At 42.1% G+C, this 18,190-nt stretch overlaps 1 pseudogene; it reads right to left on the reverse strand.

Moving 5' to 3' along the window:
- Positions 1-14,097: 14,097 nt before the first annotated feature.
- LOC123789907 (large ribosomal subunit protein eL39-like) lies at positions 14,098-14,269 on the reverse strand (annotated as a pseudogene).
- Positions 14,270-18,190: the final 3,921 nt, after the last annotated feature.

Below are 18,190 nucleotides of genomic sequence, written 5' to 3' on the forward strand. Positions count from 1 at the left end.
CTTCAGTTTTTCATCTGTAAAACGTGACTACTTCTGCCTCCAAAGCTTTTCAGGTTGGGCGAACTTACCGTTGCAAGCTGGGCTGGTTGTAGCCTTGGAAGGAAAGCAGAGGACGTGTCCTTTCCTAGGGACGCAGGAAAACAGGAAAGCAGCCCCAGTTGCCTGTGACCCGCACATCCCGGGCCCTGCTTGGCTGATCACATCAGGCGGGGCGTCCCTGGTGCTCCCATCACACACATCCCTGCATCCTGCTGTCCTGCACCCTCTCTTGCTTTGGCCATGGGCATGACAAGAAGGCCTGCGCCTGCCTGCGTTGATGGGAGCTATTCATGGGTGATTTCCAACCCAGGGGCTCCAGTCCTCCGCTGGAGACTAAACACGGAAACAATTATTGTTTAATTTCAAGTGAAAGGGGCACCGAAGGAGACATGGTGTGACCTTTTCTGTGTATGTGTCTATAGATAGAGATATACAGAGAGTGGAATTTATTTCCCTGGGGAGAGAAGTGCCCCCGCGCTGCCAGCTGGGTTTGTGTACAGTGTTATGTGTAATTTATTTCCCCAGGGAAGATCGGCTAAGATGGTGCATCTGATTCCTAGTAGAGGTTTCTTTTTCTTTTTTTCTTAAATAAACCAATCCACCCCCCACACTGAAAGAACAATGTTCTCCTCCCGCCAGCTGCCTGATTTGACCGGTGTCTCTTATTTCACTGCCTCTGCAGAGGGCTTGGGCTCTGGTCTGCGCATTCCCTGGGACCCCACGTCACCCAGGCTCTTTCCGTTGTACTCCTGGCTGGGGGTGGGTGGCAGGGCACCCCAGAATGTCTGAGGCTGAGGACACACTGCTGGGCTGGCCCTGCCTTTTGTTGTCCTTCTGGAAGTTTCCGAGGGAGAGCTCCAGGACTTTCCTGCCCTCTGCAGGAGCTGGTCCTCATGCTGCCTCCACCCCGCTCCCCACAGACCCTCCTTGCCCTCAGCCAGAGCCACCTACTGAGGCAGTTCTCTGGACTGGCGGTAAATAAACAGGAGCTCCGGCTCTCTGCATTCCTTGTCCTCCTCTGTGCCTGATGGCTGGGAGATTAGAAATATTTAGAAAGCATTATTTAATTAGTTAGCAAATGCAACGCTTACTTTATTTTGTAAATTCAGTAGGCACAAGTGCCCACCCACCTGTTCCGGTTGCCATAACAACTTTAAATTTCATTTGTGGTCTCTGCTGATGTTTCTCTTTGTTTGTGTGTATATGTGTGTTTTGTTTGTCTGGGAGTGAGTGTGTGGCTTCTCTCCCATTCTCCGCTTTCCCTGAGCCCCACTGGGGTGCTTCCTACTTCATCTCATTCTCTTTGATGCCTTTCTTCCGTCCTCCACTTCCTTCAGGGTCTCCGTTGATCCCCTTCCCTCGATGTCGGGTTGAGGGTAGAATTCTCTTCTTCCATTGCTGGAACCCATGGGCCACAGTTATCAAAGATTCTCTCACGTACTGTAGGCATAGGGGAATCAATGGCTGTCTCCACGGTGGGATCTCAGGGACACCGAGAAGGTCTGCCGAGCTCAGAATACCACCCCAACCGTGTCATGGGGCCTAAAATTTCCCAATTGCATTTTGTGACCTTGGTCCTTCCCTTAAAGGAATGGTGAGTGCTTTTGAAGGGATAGGCTGTCAGGAGGCTCTCATGAGGAAATAGGCTAGCCTGATGGGTGCAGCTGGTCTTTGAGGGTGAGCAGGAGACCGCTGGGATACCGGTGGGGGTGAGAGTTCCAGGAGGAGAGCATGGACAGCAGGGCATCTCTGAGGATATGCTCTCCCCTATGCACACTTTTGTCCAGGGAATTCACAGACCTGGACTCAAGCACCGTGTGGGCCTGGGTGCAGGATGTTGGCCACCCCGGGCTCCCTGGGCCTCCTGAGCAAGCTTGACCTGACACTTCAGTGATGCAGAAAGCTCCCCTGCTGAGGAGCAGGGAGACCTGATTGCAGTGGGATCTGGAAAGCAACCTAAAGGACAGAAACCCAGAAGCTGCCACCACTAGAGGCAGAAGAGGCCGTCCATGAGCGAGCTTGGAACTTCAGCTAAGCATGTGGTGTCCTGAGAGGAAGCGTCCAGGACAGAGACTGAAATTGGATTCACCTGGGAATGTTTCAGGTTGGGTTTCCCCAAAAGCAAACTCTGAGCCAAAAATTTGAGTGCAAGTAATTTATTTAGGAGGTGATCCCAGCAGTGGGGAAATGAGGCAGGGCAGGGAAGAAAGCCAATAAAGGGTTTACTGTTAGGCAGGGGACCTCTGTGGGAAGCTGGGACTCATTCCCACTGGGGAGCTCTGGGGAATAGTACAAAACATGCTGGAGACTTATCCCACCTGAAGGGTGAGAAAATTGAGTAGGAATCTCCCAATACCTCCAACACTCCAGCATTGGCTGGTGCTGCTTCTGAGTGCAACGATTCCCCCGCAGGCCGGCAAGTCTGGGAGCAGAGCTGCAAGTGCAGTGAGACGCCGTCACTTATGGACTGGAGGCTAGTGCTTAGGGGACAGCGGCAGGGAACAGACTGCATCTGCTGGGGTCCACCCCTTGTACCACTCATGCTTCAGTTTACTATGTCTTCACTGCTTCTTCCAAACGATGACTGATCATAGTTTCTTGGGGGAAAAAAAGACAGTTAGACTGTTAGTGAGACAAACTGAAGTTTTTGCTCCTGCAGTTTGTACGGAGGCTGTCTTGATTTTCATCATATTGCCCTTCTACCACTAATTCTGACTTCTCCTCCTGCTCAGCTAGCATTTCTACTCTTCTTGGCTTGCCTGGTGGGATGGACCAAGCTGTTATCCCTGAGAGGATGAGCCCCTTCAACCTCAATAAGCAGTCAGTTCGGTTGGGCTCATGGGTAGCCTTCTACCCTAGTGCCATGGCTCCACGCACTGGGATGGACAAGGGCTGAGGCTAGCTGATCTCAGAATCCTGTCCATTTGGTTGTTCGATGCATCCTCTGTGGTGGGGATTGAGAAAAATCTGTACGTTTTGTCCACATATTCCAATCTGGAACTTTCCAGACCCCTGACCATAACTAGCTTTAAAACATTCAGCTGCTCAGGAGTGTGCAAATACCATAACTGCAGGCCCCTTCTCCTACCACATCAGGTTGGTGATCAGTTGAAGTAGCTGAGGCTTTCTCCACTGGGAGGACTTCCCTTCACTGCTGCCTTTCAGGGCCACCTCTGTGCCAGGCTGTCGGGAGATGATAGTCCATTTTTGGCTCACACCAGTATAGGGAGATAACTTTTTTTAGTATTCTTTATTTAAATTCAATTTAGTTAACATATAGTGTATTATCAGTTTCAGGGGTAGAATTTAGTGATTCATCAGTTGCACATAATACCCAGTGCTCATGACATCAAATCCCCTCCTTAATGTCCATCACCCAATTACCCCATCCACCCATCGTACCTCCAGCAATCCTTAGTTTGTTCCCCAGAGTTAAGCACCTCTTATTTTTTAAGATTTTGTACTTATGTATTTGAGAGAGAGAGAGCATGAGAACATGAGCAGGTGTGGGGGCAGAGGGAGAGGGAGAAGCAGACTCCCCACTGAGCAGGGAGCCTGACACAGGGCTCGATCCCCAGACCCCGAGATCATGACCTGAGCCGAAGGCAGACACTTAACTGACTGAGACACCCAGGCTCCCCAAGTTAAGTATTTCTTATGGTTTTTCTCCCTCTCTATTTTCAGCATTTGTCTTTCTCTGACGGACTTATTTCACTTAGCATAATACCCTCTAGTTCCATCCACATCATTGCAAATGGCAAGATTTCATTCTTTTTAATGGCTGAGTAGTATTCCATTGTAGATATGTACCACACTTCTTTATCCATTCATCTGTCGATGAACACTTGGGCTGCTTTGATGGACATCTGGGGTCTTACCATATTTTGGCTATTTTGGACATTGCTGCTATAAACATTGGGGTGGAGGTGCCCTTTTGTATCTTTTGTTTAAATTGCTGGGTCATAGGGTAGTTCCATTTTTAACTTTTTGAGGAACCTCCATACTGTTCTTCCAGAGTGGCTGCACCAGTTTGTACTCACACCAGCAGTGTAAAAGGGTTTCCCTTTCTCTGCATACTTGCCAACATCTGTTGTTTCCTGAGTTGCTAATTTTAGCCATTTTAACTAGTGTGTAGTGGTATCTCATTGTGGTTTTGATTTGTATTTCTCTGATGACAAGTAATTTGGAGCATTTTTTCATGTATCTGCAGGCCATTTGTATGTCTTCTTTGGAGAAATGTCTGTTCATGTCTTCTGCCCATTTTTTGACTGGATTTTTTGGATGTCAAGTTTGATAAGTTCTTTATAGATTTTGGATACTGACCCTTTATCTGATGAGACATTTGAAAATATCTTCTCCCATTTTATAGGTTGCTTTTTAGTTTTGTTGACTATTTCCTTTGCTGTGCAAGAGCTTTTTGTCTTAATGAAATCCCAACAGTTCATTTTTGCTTTTGTTTCCCTTGCCTTTCGAGATGTATCTAGGAAGAAGTTGCTGTGGCCAAGGTCAAAGAGATTGTTGCCTGTGTTCTCCCCTAGGATTTTGATGGATTCCTTCTCACATTTAGGTCTTTCATCCATTTTGAGTCTATTTTTGTGTATGATGTAAGAAAGTGATCCAGTTTCATTCTTCTGCATGTGGCTGTTCAATTTTCTCAACACCATTTGTTGGAGAGACTATCGTTTTTTTCCATTGAATATTCTTTGCTGCTTTGTGGGAGATCAGTTGACCATAGCGTTGAGGGTCCATTTCTGGGTTCTCTATTCTGTTCCATTGATCTATGTGTCTGCTTTTGTGCCAGTACCATACTATCTTTATAATTACGGTTTTGTAATAAATCTTGAAGTCCAGAATTGTGATGCCACCAGCTTTGGTTTTCTTTTTCAACATTCCTTTGGCTGTTCGGGTTCTTTTCTGGTTCCATACAAATTTTAGGATTATTGGTTCTAGCTCTGTGAAAAATGTCAGTGGTATTTTGATAGGGATTGAACTCAATGTGTAGATTGCTCTGGGCAGCATAAACATATAACAATGTTTATTCTTCCAATCGGTGAGCATGGAGTGTTTTTCCATCTCTTTGTGTCTTCCACAATTTCTTTTGTAAGTGTTCTGTAGTTTCTAGAGTACAGATCCTTTACCTCTTTGGTCAGGTTTATTCCTAAGTATCTTATGGTTTTTGGTGCAATCGTAAATGGGATCGATTATATGGATTTAACTTATCTATGAACCAAGCTCAGGGTTTTCCTTCTCTGTCAACTGATGATGGAGAACTACCTACAACTGTGAGCTGAAGGAAGTGGTGCAAACAAAGTGGGTGACAGCTGTTTGTGACCCTGCACCTGTTTGGCCTGCTCCCTAATGTGCCATTTCTATTAAGTGATAGAATGCTTCAGTGTCCACACAACTTATGACTTGGTGAGTCTGAAAACATCCAGATCATGATGGACAGCTCTGGTATCATGGTTCCTTGATGTCCCATGGACAGATGCTTAGTCCTGGCTAGAGCCTAATAACAACCTTGAAGCTGCTTTTTTAATGTTGAGAAGGTTTTTGCTGTAGATAGCATGGCCTTGCTCTAGAATCCTCAGGTTTTGTTCTGTGACTCTCCTGCTTAAGCTTGTCAAAGACTCCAAACTGGAGTTATCATTGTTATCAACCCTGGATATCGTTAACATCATGGAATCTGCCAGGTCTTATGGTGCCAAGTAAGAGTCTCTCTCTTAAAGGTGGATGATCAAGGTCCAGTGATTTCTCTTTCACTTTCAAGGAAATATCTTAATATGCCCCAGACCACAGAAACTTTAAAAAATTTATTGATGTGGCAGGCCTCTGGGTCTTTGTAGGACTTACCTCCCACCTTTGGTGAACATGTCTTAGCAGGGCTTCTGATTATTTGCACTTCCTGCTCACCAGACCTGTTATGATTATTTATCCATACAATGAATGGGCCAGTCTGTTGCTCTGTGGCACGCTCAGAAAATCAATGTCCCTTTAAACTATATAGGGACAGAGAACAGAAAAGTTCAATTGATCTGGGGTAAGACTGTTAAAATGTAAGATATGCATTTCAAGTGAATGCAAATTTGTCCTGAACCTCCTTGAAGGGGATTGAAAAAATGCCTTCACTAGCTTGAGAACCATATACGGTGTCAGAAGCTGTGTGGATCTGTTCTACTAAAGATATCTGGCAAAAATGTTGCAACTAAGGCTGCCACTTGGTCCGGTTTATAGTAGTCCATTGTCATGATCCATGATCACTCTGATTTTGCTGAGGAATTAAATGGGAGATATGATGGGACCCGTGTCTTATACCCTTGAAGTCTTTGAAAGTGACACTAGTCTCTAACATTCTATCTAAAATGCAGTATTGCTTCTGTTTTACTCTCTTGGTCTAGAGGTATGTATGTGTGTGTCTCTGTGTATGTGTGAATGTGTGGTATGTTTGAATGCATGTGTGGGTATATGTGTATGTGGCAGAAGAAGACTTTCACTTAGACTTTCCTGCTGTAATGACTCTACTACATAGGTTAAGGAGGCAGTGTAAGAATTCTGCCAACTGTGAGGTATAGCCATCTGGATTATGCACTCTGATCTATGTGATCAGAAATGATCACAGAGTGAAGCTGCAAACCTCTGGACCCGCTGTGATATGGACATCATCCAAGAGTCCATTTACTACATGGCATCTCTATGCTCCCACTCTGTGTCCCCTGGTATCAGTATCAATATGCTCAGAACGCTGTTCAAACCCTTTGAATTTTCTGGGCATTCTCTCTTCCCCAGTATACAGTTATCTGGTAAATGCCCAATAGTTCTTTTAAGAAAGGAATGGAAGTATTGCTACTGTATATATTTTCCGTGGCATTTTTACAGTCTTTTGTCAGGGGGATCTGGCCTCTTTCCACTAATGGTCTCTGGGTCCAAGAATTAGGTCTGGAAACTGGATAGGGGATAATAATTTTTTATTGTGGTGGCTGACATCAACCTCTGTTCACCCCTTCTTGATAATTTTTGATTATGTAAGTCAAGTAATACCTTCGTTGGCAGAGAGCATCTATCTCACCTCTGGAAGCATCATGGGTTATTAGTCATTGCAACAGATCCCAACAGGTCAAGGCCTCCATCTGGTTATCATTTCAGCATTGCCGCCTATCACATAATTGCATTCACTTTGCTTTTGACTTAGTCTGGTTATTACAGAATCTTAGCTGCATTGACATTTGGGAGCCATCGCTGCATCTCCCACTGTCTTCCCTGGCCTCAGACAATAGCTACCACTGAACTTCTGACCACAGTGTCCCAATATTTTATTGCTTTTAGTGAAGGGAATGTCCTCTGGGCTCTCCTGGGACACATCACCAGTTAGCGTGTTCTGTGGTCTGACATAGTGCATTCATTCCAACAGGAGTACCTCTCTGAGCCTTTTGTTCTCTTCCTCAATACTCTGCCAAGGCAGTTCTGGCATTTCCACCTCATATACCATAGGCTATTATTGTTTCCAAGCTTCGAAGAGCCATGCCAACAGTGTGTTAGAACTGGCTTTAGACGTCCTTGCCAGGACACTAAATCCTGAGTCATGGGAAAGTGTTCTCCTATCAAAGAACTGTCCACACCCAGGCTTACATTCTACTGACCCACTCGTACACTCTTAAGTTCTATTCTGTTCCTTCAAGTTCCTCTTGGGCTTGTAACAACTTTTTTTGCTGAATAGTCTATTTTATTCTGTAAGAAGTGACATAATTCCCTAGTCAAGTCATGCTGAGATTTGGTTTTATTTATTTTTTTAAAGATTTTATTTATTTATTTGACACAGAGAGAGACAGCCAGCAAGAGAGGGAACACAGGCAGGGGGAGTGGGAGAGGAAGAAACAGACTCCCAGCAGAGGAGTCTGATGTGGGGTTCGATCCTAGAACGCTGGGATCACACCCTGAGCCGAAGGCAGATGCTTAACGACTGAACCACCCAGGCCCCCCTGAGATCTGGTTTTAGATATTGGTCTAGAAACAACGAGGGGAGGTGTAGGCTCCGTTTGAAAAGCATAAGAATCATTTTGCAAGCCATTGGTGATGGTGAGGCTTTTGCATAGATCTAGACAAATGAAAACCTGTCTCTTCTGCATGGTAAGGGGATATTTCTGCTGTCCCAGAGATTCAGGGAATCTGGGATTTCAAGGTTCTCAATGTGCCCACCCAAACATTCCTCTGGTGGGTCTTAGAGTCCCATTCATTTCTTACTGGTTCTGCTGTTAGCATTGAAGTTGTTGGGGCTGTGAATCCAAACACCTTTGTAACTCTGCCACTCTTACAATCAGATTTTGATTTTCAGCTCAGTCTGTCTCTCAGTCACAGGATATGAGGACCCTTGAGGCCTTCTGGCTTTGATTGTTGCTTGATCTGAGCCTATCATATTTTTCCTTTAGTGCTTTGGTGGCAGTTAACAACGTTAACCAACTCCACCATAATTATCATCACCCCCATAGTTTTTAAGTCTAGCTCAGTACTTCTCAGACTATCTATTAGTAAGGAATAGTTAAAAAAATATTTTGTGGACTGATGAATTACTAGAAAAAATAAATTAAAAAGACATACATGGTGTAAGAATAATTTTTAAAATTATTAAGTCCAACAGATATAAAATATCTCTGCCAAATTGCTATGAAAGTTTCCATATGCTTCTTCTCAATTTCCGTACTTGTCAGAGGCTGGTGTCAAACACTTCATGAGCTGGGATTGGCCCATGGACTGCCCTTTGAGTAGCACTGTGCTGGACCTATTCTGTAAGTCAGTGCCTTGCCTTCTGTCTGTATTTCACCTCAGTTCATCTCACCACAGGTAAGAGTTTCAGCAATTGTGATGCTGGGGAATGCTGGGTTTGTTACCTTTCCACTTATCACCAGCAATGGGGTCCTCATTACCATCTGGCTGGCATGTGATCTTATTTCAGAACCTCATGCTGAAGGTTGGCATCCTACCTCCATTCCAGCATTAAATGTCTTCAGTTGGGTTCCCTCATAGGCATTACCTGAGCCAAAGGTATGAATGCATATAGTTTATTTGGGAATTGATCTTAGGAAACACTGGTAGGGGATTGGGGAAGTAGTACAGGGAAGGGAAGAAATCTGGAAAGGGTGTGTTATTGTGCAAGTACTAGTATGGGAACCTGAGCTCAATTCTACCTGGTAACTTAGAAACAGATTAGGGCATTCTTAAGAGTTATCTTATCCAGGAATTGTTGGCTGATGGTTTTTCATGGGCACATTAACTTAACATTTCTGGACTGCCTTGAGGATTTGCAGACCAAAAGAAAGCTCTCAGACAGAGAGGTATATGTGCTTGCTGCAGGATACTACCAAAATAGGAATCTGGGCAGGCCTTTGACAGCATCGGTGTACAGAGAGGTACCAGAAAGTCCATTCATGCAGAGGCATGAAGTCATCCCCCGGCATATGGGACGGGGTGGAGATTAGAGATGGAGACAGCCCACACTGGTCATTGGGAAGCTGCAAGCAGAGTGTAGAAAAGAGCAGGGTGTGATTAAAAATGTGGTATAATTCAGGTCTGTCAGTGACCAAAAATTTTTGTAACAAAGGGCAGAGTCCTCATTACTCATGATGCGTGTATGGGAGGGTCATGTGGTTTGTTACAGACTCAGACTGGGCAGAGCTATTTACCTGGTGAAGAATGAGGTGGGGCAAAGATGTAAGACTTTTTGCGAGTTAACCTAATCTAGTGATTTTTCTAAAAACCCTACAGAAGTGCTTCCAAGTTCTGGGAGCAGCCAAGGGCAGGCTGTGACGCTTCCACTCCTTCAAGCACAGTAGCTTTGTGTTTACTGTCTTCTGGATCAGACAACATTTCTGCTTCTAAAAGAGTGCTTGAAAACCACTGCTTTAATCAATATGTGGAGTTTGATTTATCTACCTTTGGGTGAATCCATTTGCCAAGTCAGAAGTTCAGGACATGGGGCAACTGATGCCCTGTTCTGGAGTCCCTGGCACTCAGGGACTGTCACTGGGTCTCCTTGAGAGTAACAGTGTCATTTTAAACTTTGTTTCCTCTATCTTCTTTCTAAACCCAAAGCAGGCAGGGATGTTCAGCACTAGTCATCACGCATCTCTGGAATAACATTCATTTACATCAGAAAACAACCCCACTGGGAATCTTGTGCCAAGGTATCAGTCCATTTCCAAGTCAGAGGGACTTCAAGGGACCCCTTTATTTGCCTCCACCCCAAACTCCAGACTTACTCCCCCCCCGCCCCCCGTCGTCCTTTCACAAAGAGGATACATGTGGACCTGGCAGACTCAGGCTGTTTTCTCACGTCCTCTGCTCCCTAGCACCTTGGACAGGGACACACGAGGCCGTTTCCAAGACTATTTCTCTCAGGGGGGCAGTTTAGTCTTTGCTCTGTGCATGTCAGCAGAGCTCTTAAATTTCGAGGACAGTTGGATGAAATTGGATGTAGCCAATTTGCATCTTCAAATCGATTTTGTTCACATGGGTGTGAGTACTCACATCTCTGGGGACAAGGGCGGAATGATGTTTGACAGCTCATGGGCAATGAGATGACAGTTTGCTCTGCTTGCCTTTGAGCATGGACCTATGTACTCTTGTGCCTCAGTTTTCTTTTATGGAACTGGGGGATGAACTGGGTGATCTCTGAGGTGTCTTTTAGCTTCCGTGCTCTATGTTTTTATATTTGTGAGGAAAGAAGTTGGTAAGAAAACCAATGGTCCAGTTGCACTGTGTAGCTGAAGTGCAGCCCAAATGGGGAGAGTGAAACTGCTTTGCACAGTCTTGGCCTCAGACCAGGTTGAATGTTTGGCTGTCATCATGATGAGCAAGTTGGGAGGTGTAGAAGGTAGGGGCAGCCTTCTTGTGCCCACGCTAACCTGCTGCAGACTTGTGTCCCTGGGGTTGCTGTGGGTGATAAGGCAGGTGTTGCATCCCTCTGAGCCTTAGTTGCCATAGAGTGAGGCTAAAAATAAGCCCTGCCAGGGTGGTTGAGGAAAGTAACCAAGGGGCTGGGGTATAATAGGCACTCATCAATTTGAGGGTCCTTCCTAGCCCTGGCTCTGGAGTGGTAGATTTGGGTAAAAGCCCACCACAGCTAGATTCTTCTCACCTCTTCATCTTTATCTCCTATAGTTCCCACAGCTCAAGGACTTTTTCTGCAATTGTCCCCCTCCCTGCCCCATATCTTGCATCATTAATTTTTACCTCTGTATTCTCTGCTAGTGTTCCCATCAGAATACAAACATGCTATAATAATATCTTCAATCTTAAAAAAAAAACTCCCTTGACCGCCACGTACCTCTTCAGCTACTCTTCAACTTCTCTGCCTGCTTTGACAGTGAAACTTGCTGATAACTTGCTGCTGCCACTTCCTCACCTCTGACTCTCCCTTGAGCCCATTCCAATCAAGCCTTCACTCTTATCACCTCCCTTAAATAGCTCTGCCTAGGTGGCCTGCTGCTAAACTCAGTGGTCAATGCAGAGTCCTTATGTTGGCCTGTTACCAGAATTCCTCAAAGTTAATCACAGTGCTTCTTGATACACTTTCCTCCCTTGGTTCACACTGTTGGTCTTTGCTGGCTTTTCCTCTCCTTCCTGATCTCTCACTCCTACCTCCTATGTGCCCACTGCTCAGTTCTCCCACCCATTCTCTAGTTCTTTCTCAGATTTATATCCCAGCTGTAGCTCTGACCTCTCTGCCCTGATCACAGACCTATCTAGCCAGCTTGCTCAATATTGCCTCTTGGTTGTGTAACAGGCACATTAAACTTAACATATCCTAAGCTGAACACATCTTAGAAACTGGCAATTTGGACTTCAGCATTTTAGTAATGGGCAAATTAATTTTTCCAGATGATTAGACCAAACACCTTAGAATCAATCATCTTTGAATTCTCTCTTCCTCTATGTCCAACCTGTTACCAGAACGAGGCAGCCCTGTCTTTGAAATAATCCTGCCTCCAATCCCTTCTCCTGACCGTCACCACAACCTTCCTGTAGCAAAGTTATCATGGTCTCTTACCTAACTAGTGTGATAGTCCACCCACTTGTCTCCTTGCTTCCGCCCTTCCTCCTTACAGCTGAGAATGATAGTCATGGTTCTGAATGATAATTTTAAAACATGTCCGATGATGCGCAACTCAGTGCAAAACAATGCAGTACATTCCCATCTCTCTCAGTATAAGCTCTCCATGATCTGAGCCTTCTCTACCTTTCTGACCACACCTTTGCCCTTTGCTCACTGTTCCAGCCACATTAAACTCCGATGTGCTGAGCAGAGTCCTGCCCAGAGCCTTTGCACCTGCTTTTCCCCCTGCTTGGAATGCTCTTCTCCCCAGACAGTCATATTTGTCATCCCCTTACTTCATTCAGGTCTCCACACAAGTGGCACCACCGCAGAGAGCCTTCCATGCATATCCTAGCTAAAATACACCTTTGTCATTCTCCCCCGATTCTTCTTTTTATTTAAATAATGGAACAGCTTTATTGAGGTGTAATTGGCACACAATAAATCACGCATATTTAAAGCGCACCGTTTTGGTAAGTTTTGACATATGTATTCATCAGTGAGACCATCAGCACAATCAAGATGACTTATCCTTCCATTACTCCCAAATGTCTCCTCGTGCAGCTTTGTAATCTCTTCCCGCTTCTCCTCTGCATGTAAGCAATTACTGAGCTGTTTTCCGTCACTATAGATTAGTTTGCATTTTCTAGAATTTAATATAAATGGAATAATATAGCACATATTCTTTTTTTGTCTGGCATCTCTTACTCAGCATAATTATTTTGAGGTTCATCCATGTTTTAGTGAGTACCCATAGTTTATTCCTTTTTATTGTTGAGCAGTATTCCATTGTGTATCGACGCACTCACCAACTGCTGCAAGGGGCACTTCTAGCTTTCGGCTCTTACAGATGAAATTATTGTAAATATTCACGTACAAGGCTTTGGGTGAACATGTATGCTCTCCTTTCTCTTGGGCAAATACCTTGGAGAGTGATGACTGGGTTATAAATGATAGGTATATGTTTAATTTTCAAGCAACTGTTTAACTGCTTTCTGAAGAGGCTGTAACATTGTACAGATCAACCAGGCATGTATGTGAGTTTTAGTTTCCCCACATCCTTGCCATCACTTTTAGCAATTCTGAAAGGTATGCATTATTATTTCATTATGGCTGTAATTTGGGTATTCCTAATTACTAACTATATGTAGCATTTTTTTTTTGTCATGTGTTTATTTGCCACCCATAAATCTTATTTGGTAAAGTGTCTGCTTAAAACTTTAATCCATTGTATTAGTATTCTGCTGCATAATAAACTGTCACAAACTTAGTGGCTTAAAACAGTACACACTTATTATCTCATGATTTTTGTGGGTAAGGAGTCTGGGCACAGTTTTGCTGAGTCCTCTGTTCAGGGTCCCCCCAGGCTGCAAACATGGTGTCCTTCTGGCTGATCTCACATCTCGTGGGAAGAATACACATCCTGGCTTATCAAGTTGTTGGCAGGACTCATTTCCTTGCAGCTATCGGATTATTACTGGCTATCTCATCTGGAATGTACTCTTAGCTCCAGAGGCTGCCTGCATGTCCTTGCCGTGTAGTTCTCTCTGGTCTGCCAAAACAGTCTTATGTAACATAAAGTAATCATGGGAGTAACATCCCATCACCTTTGCCATACTCTATTGCTTAAAAGCAAGTCATGGGTTCTACTTGCACTCAGGTGAAGGTGATTATACAAGGATAAGACTTATTAGGGATCACCCTGGGTGTGCTAATAGATTTATTATTTTATTTGGTTGTCTATCTTTTATCATTGAATTTGAGAGTTCCTTACGCTTCCTGGATGCAATTTTTTTAAGGTCTCACGTATTTATTACTGAACTAACCTACTGGAGCAGAAGCATAGTAACAGAAAAATCATGTTCCTGATAAAACATGTCTATTGTTCAGGTAGTAGTGATGTTTACAGAGTGATAGGATGTGAGCACATGACCTTCATGCGGTATAAATATGTGTGCCATCTCATGTGCGATCCCTTATAGACCCAGGTTGGTTCTTCTCCTATGCCTTCTCTTAGAGTTGTACCTCATTTTACTACCAGTTTTCATCTGACTCCACTAGGGGATGGGATGACTCTGCTTTTGTTTCTTGGCCAGGAATCTCTTGATTCTGAAAGTCTTGTGAGAAGACATGGCAAGAAATAGTCAACCACACACACCATGATGGCAGAGAAAAAGAGAGAGCTGGATGCATGTTTTTAAATTAAATATATAATTTTCTCCTAGTCTGTGACATGTCATTTCATTCTCTTACTAATGACTTTCAAAGATCAGAAATGTTGAATGTTGATGTTGTCCAATTTTTCAATTTTTTCCTTTATGGATCATGCTTTTGGTGTTGGAGCTAAGAAATCTTTCCTTAACCTGAGGTCACAAAGGTTTTCTTCTAGAAGTTTTGGAGTTTTAGGTTTTACATTTAGGTGCATGATCCATTTTGAGTTAATTTTTGTGTATTATGTCAAAATGCGGATTGGAATTTATTTTTTTTTTTGCGTCTGGACACCCAATTGTTGGGATACTGGTCTGTTGTTTTATTGTAATATTTTTATTCGGTTTTGGTATCAGGGTAATGCTGATCTCAGAGAATGAGTTGGGAAGTATTCCTCATCTTCAAGTTTCTGGGAGAGTTGGCATAGCATTAATATTATTTCTTCCTTAAAATTGTGAAGCCATCTGGACCTGGAAATTTCTTTGTGTGAAAAAATGTCTATAATAGATATGATAAGGTTATTCAAGTCATCAAATTCTTGAGTGAAAATTGGTAGTTTGTGTTTTTCAAGAAGTATGTCCATCTTGTTTAAGTTGTTGTCAGTTTATGGGCATAAAGTTTTTAATAACATTCTGTTACTATCCTTTCAGTATGTACAGACTCTGCAGTGATGTTTCCTCTGTCATTCTTAATATTGGTGATTTTTGTCTTCTTTTTTCTTGAAAAAACTAGAAACTCATCAATTTTATTGGTCTTCTCAAGAAACATTTTTTGGTTTCATTGATTTTTCTAAATGGCTTTCCTGTTTTCTATTTCATTGACTTTTTTGCTCTTATCTTATTTCCTTTTTCTACTTATTTTGAGTTTAATCTCTTCTTTTTCTAGTTTCTTAAGGTGTAAACTGAAGTTTTGAGAACTTTCTTCTTTTCAAAAAAGGAGCTTAATCCTATAAATTTCCCCAAAGTAATGCTTTAGTACCATTGTGCAAATTTATTGTGTTTTTGTCATTTTCCTTCAGTTCAAAATTCTTCCTATTTTTCATTTTGATTTATACTTTGATTTGTGGGTTGTTCGTAAGTATGTTAGTAAATATTGAGAGACTTTCTAGAGAACTTTCTGTTATTTATTTCTGGTTTAATTTCATTGTGGTCAGAGAATTTACATTGTATGACAGATTCTTTTCAATTTTTAAAACTTTAAATTTATGGGCCAGAATATGGTCTATCTTAGGAAATGTTTTATGTGCACCTGAAAGAAATGTGTATTCTATTTTTGTGGGTGGAGTTTTCTGTAGTATCAATTAGGTGAAGTTAATGGATACCATCGCTTAAATATTCTATGTCCTTAGGATTTCCTGTCTATTTTTTCCATCAGTTATAGAGAGTATTGAAGTTTTGACTCAAATTGTCTCATTATAGTTTTACAGTTTTTTGCCTCATGTACTTTGAAACTTTATTATTAAATGCATCACCTTTTTGGGAATTGTTTTGTCATATGGATGAATTGACCATTTTATCATTATGAAATGACTTTCTTTACTTCTGATTACATACTTTACTCTGTAATCTACTTTGTGTGGTATTACTATAAATACCATAGCTTTCTTTGGGTTAGTGTTACTGTAGTATATCCTTTTCCATTTATATATCCTTTTGCTTTTATCATATTTGTGCTTTTTTTAAAAATATTTTTTATTATATTATGTTAGTCACCATACAGTACATCCCTGGTTTTTTATGTAAAATTCAATGATTCATTACTTGCGTATAACACCTGGTGCACCATGCAATATGTGCCCTCCTTAAGATGTATTTCTTATAGGCAGTATACACTGGGTCTTGCTTTGTTTTGTTTTCTCCCCCAATTTAACAATCACTTCTTTTTATTTGGAGTATTTAGACCATTTACACTTAATGTGATTATTAATATAGTTATGTTTGAATCTGTTACCTTGCTAGTTGTTTTCTAATTGTTCCACTATTCTTTGTTCTCATCTTCCTTTTTCTATTTTTGGATTTTATTTATTTATTTATTTATTTATTTATTTATTTATTTATTTATTTTTAAAGATTTTATTTATTTATTTGACATGACAGAGACAGCCAGCGAGAGAAAGGAACAGAAACAGGGGGAGTGGGAGAGGAAGAAGCAGGGTCCCAGTGGAGGAGCCTGACGTGGGGCTCGATCCCAGAACACTGGGATCATGCCCCGAGCTGAAGGCAGACGCTTAACGACTGTGCCACCCAGGCGCCCCTGGATTGATTATTTTTATTATTTCACTTGTAAGAGGATTATAACTCTTTGTTTTATTTTAGTGGTTGCTTTATGGTTTATAATATACATATTTAACTTATCAGTCTACTATTAAGTGTACAGTATGAGAAACTTACAACAGTACACTCCCATGTCTCTCAACATCTTTTGTGTTGTTTTGCCATATATTTTACTTTTACATATGTTATAAACCCTATACTACATTGTGATTGTTTTTGTCTAATTATTTTTAAAAGATATTTAAATAATAGGAAACAAATCTTATATATTTTTACTTGATTAGAAATCTTAATCCTCCTTTATTTTTTTTCATACTTTTATTACTATCTGACATTATATACTTATTTGTTTTTTCTTACTTACTGGAATGGAATCTCCATGAGAGCAGGGCTTTTTTTTTTTTTTTTTTCTCACTACTGAGTCCTCTTTAGCAAAAATAGTGTCTGTTACATAATAGGTGCTCAATAAATATTTATTAATGAATAAAAGGATGAGCCAATGAATGAATGCCTCCTAACACCTAGCCACTATTCCAGCACATGGGTCTCCTCATGCCCTCTACCCATTAGATCCCTGCCTCTGTGCTTCTGCTCATGCTGGTTCCCGCCTGATAAACTCTTCTCTCTCCTCTCTAAAATGTTTACACATCTTTCAAGCTCCACTTTCCATATGTCTGCCTCCATATATTCTTCTCTGATTGTTTTCTCTTCCTCTTCCAAGACCTTTTAGCACCTGAGTCAGAACCACATAAATTACAATTCCAATGCTCCTTATTAAGGTAATGTGAGCTCCTTGAGGACTTTCCCTCAGGTATCCCTCTGAACCTAGCACAGTACTGGTCTCAAAAAATACATGTTGGTGATGGTTGGGATCTCTGCTCTTTGCATACTTTGTGGGTGGAGAGGTTCTCTTGTTCTTTCCCAGTTTCAATTTTTTCCACAATAGTGCCTGACCTGTTTCAAGGGCTGGTAACCTATCCTTTTTAAAGTTTCCAGAAGCCAGGTTGTCTTAATTGGGTTGGAGCAGAGAATTTGGAAGACAATTTAAGTTAGAGCACAGGGTTTGGAAATGGGCTCTGGAAGAAAAGGAGGGAAGTTGGGGTGAGGGACAAGTATTTGGTGAGCATTCACTTATTCTATCTAGTCACTTTGTCTGTTATCTCTTTTAATTGTCTCCATAAAATCATAGCCTCACTAAGTTAATATAAAAGCTGACATGTTTATACAGTGTTGCTTGTTAATAAAGATCAATAACAGAGAGTGATTGGGTTTATGGCAAAACAGGCTACTATGGACTGAATTGTGTCTCTTCTCTTACCATTCATATGTTGAAACCCTGACCTTCAATGTAATTAAAGATGAGGTCTTTGAGAGGTAATTCAGGTTGAATGAGGTCATGAGAGTGGGGCCTTCATGATGGGATTGTGTTCTTTAAGAAGAGACACTGGAGTTCTCTTCCCCCCTCTCTCTGCTATGTGAACACATGGCATGATAGAGGCCATCTGCAAGGAAGAGAGCTTTCACCAGGAACTGACCTTGCTGGCACCCTGATCTCTGCTTTCAGCCTTTAGAACCATGAGAAAATAAA

This window comes from Ursus americanus, chromosome 13 (assembly GCF_024610735.1).
Source record: "Ursus americanus isolate L20-20 chromosome 13, mUrsAme1.1.p, whole genome shotgun sequence".
Lineage (NCBI taxonomy): Eukaryota > Metazoa > Chordata > Mammalia > Carnivora > Ursidae > Ursus > Ursus americanus.